The sequence below is a fragment of the Microtus ochrogaster genome, chromosome 8 (assembly GCF_000317375.1).
Source record: "Microtus ochrogaster isolate Prairie Vole_2 chromosome 8, MicOch1.0, whole genome shotgun sequence".
Classification (NCBI taxonomy): Eukaryota; Metazoa; Chordata; class Mammalia; order Rodentia; family Cricetidae; genus Microtus; species Microtus ochrogaster.
The window spans coordinates 73797204-73799747 of NC_022015.1; the positions used below are offsets into that span (position 1 = coordinate 73797204).

Sequence of the window (2544 nt, forward strand, 5' to 3'; positions counted from 1 at the left end):
TAGCTCTTGTAGACCAGGCTGGTCTCGAACTCACAGAGATCCGCCTGCCTCTGCCTCCCGAGTGCTGGGATTAAAGGCGTGCGCCACCACCGCCCGGCTGTATATGTATAAAATATAAAATATAAAATAATATATAAAATATATTAACCGTACTTATCAACATGGACATGGATGACTTTTAGATAAAACATCAAAGTGCATATTTCAGAAGAATATATAAAATATTCATTACACATAAAGGAGAATGATATTGTATGTTATTTAAAGATACATATCATTGAAATAAGAGTAAAATGTTAATAAATGTCAGTTTTACAATAGTAGGAGTTGTGGACAGAAGCAAGGAGGATAGAATTGGGAAGTACTCAAGAGTCTTCCCTTGAACCACTAGTCCCAACACTGGTTATTATATGACTGTATTCTTTTGTAGGCTAAATATCACATGTTTAAAGAATAAAAATGTAGGACCGGACAGTGGTGGTGCATACCTTATATCCCAGCGCTCAGGAGGCAGAGGCAGGTGGATCTCTGTGAGTTTAAGGTCAGCCTGGTCTACAGAGTGAGTTCCAGGACAGCCAGGGATGTTTCACAGAGAAATCCTTGTCTCAAAAAAACAAAAGAAAAAAAAAAAACCCAAAAAAGTAGTGTTTTCTATGGTGTTTTTTTTTTCTTTTTTAACATAAATAATGGTAGAAAGTCATATACTACAATACTAATACTTTTTTTAAAAACACTTTACAATAGTTCTGAATTCTTTCTTTTTTTTTTTTTAAGACAGGGACTCACAACACAGTTAAGGCTGACTTTGAACTCACTTGTGAATACCAGTGTTACTCGCATTAGCCACCATGCAGACTGAGGAGTTTTTAAATAATGGAAAGTGGCAAATTTATTGTTACATATTCCTAGGAGATACTCTAAGCCAAGAAAAAAGTGTTTTTAGGAAACAATCTTATGAACCCAGGTTGGTCTCCAGTCTTCTGTGTCGTGAAGCATCCTTCACTTGCCTTTCCTGGTCCTTTTGCCACTACCTGCTGTGGCACTTAGACCACAGGCATTCACCATCGTGCTGGCCTGTGTAAGTGTGATAGGGTTGAATCTGGAGCTTTGTGCACATGCGGCGAGCACTCTACCAGCTAAACTGCATCCCTCGTCTTCTAATAAGAAACTCAATTTTTCAGTATTTTTACCTGGGGAAAGAATTAAATATCTTTTCTAAGTGCTATTCTGGGCAGCAAAGGCAATCCTATAGTAGTTCCTCTGGGAGCAGTTACAATACTAACTTAGCTTTCAGCTTCATTTCAGAGATTCACAGAGCATCAGCTTTACTGGACTTGACTCCTGCAGTCACTAAGTGGATGTGAGGTTTTAGAACTTCTCATTCCTGGAACTGCCTGGGCAGAATGCTTGCAGTATTTAAGTTGACATTTAACTGTGATTCCAAACCAAAGCCTTCTTTTTCTCCCCTCTGAGACAGAGTCTCACTATGTAGCCTTGACTGGTCTGAAATTCACTATGTAGCTTAGGCTAGCCTTGATCTCAGAGAGATCTGCATGCCTTATTTTTGTTCTTTTGTGGCACATACCTTTATCCTTGCAGTCAGGAGGCAGAGGCAGGCAGATTTCTGTGAGTTAAATGCCTGGTTGGTCTACAGAGTGAGACTCTGTCACAAAAAGAAATCTTTCTTTCTTTTCTTCCTTCCTTCCTTCCTTCCTTTCTTTTTTTTTTTTTTTTTTTTTTTTTTTTTTTTTTTTTTTTTTTTTTTTTTTTTTTTTTTTTTTTTTTTTTTTTTTTTTGAAATAAAGTCTCATGTATTCCAGACTAGCCTGGAATTCACTATGTGGATTGGGCTGGATTTGAATTTACAGAGATCTACCTTCCTCTGTTTCCAGAGTGTTGGGATTAAAGGTGTACACCATAACAGCCAGCTGCATTGTTGAGTTTGAAATTGTTATCTTGACTACTTGGAACTTCCAGAGACTTTTAGGACAGTCAGACAGTTAGGTTCATAACTTAAGATAGAGTTAACGTTAGTGTCCCAGATTGAAAGTCTTGGTACTGGAAAGTCAAATGACCTTTCTCACATTGTTAGCCTAGTCATGAATATGCTTTGGGTGACTTAACTAATTAGTTGGTAGTGTTGGGTTCTGGACCAAGTTCCACATGAACCTTAGGGAAGTGTTTCTCTAAGCTACATTCCCACCCCTTTTATTATTATTATTTTGAGATGGGGTCTTGATAAGTTGCCTAGGCAGGCCTTGCAATTTCAATCCTTCTGCCTTAGCCTTTCTAGTAGATGGGAGTACAGGTGTGTGCCACCATACATGGCTAGTTCTTTAAATAATCCCCCATCTTGGGGCTGGAGAGAGATGACTCAATAGTTAAGAGAATTGTTTTTCTAGATGACCCAGGTTCAATTCCCAGCACCAAAATGGTTACTCATAACTATTTGTAACTCTAGTACTGGGGGATCTGATGGCCTATGCTGGTACTGGGCATGTGCATGGTGCACAGATGTACATGCAGGCTTAACATTTATATATG

The 2544-nt window shown here is 38.4% G+C and overlaps 1 protein-coding gene across 4 annotated transcripts in view; it reads left to right on the forward strand.

Annotated features, from left to right (window-relative positions):
• The window catches only part of Gbf1 (golgi brefeldin A resistant guanine nucleotide exchange factor 1), a 135155-nt gene that overhangs the window by 6646 nt on the left and 125965 nt on the right, over positions 1–2544 (forward strand). The window lies entirely within an intron of this gene.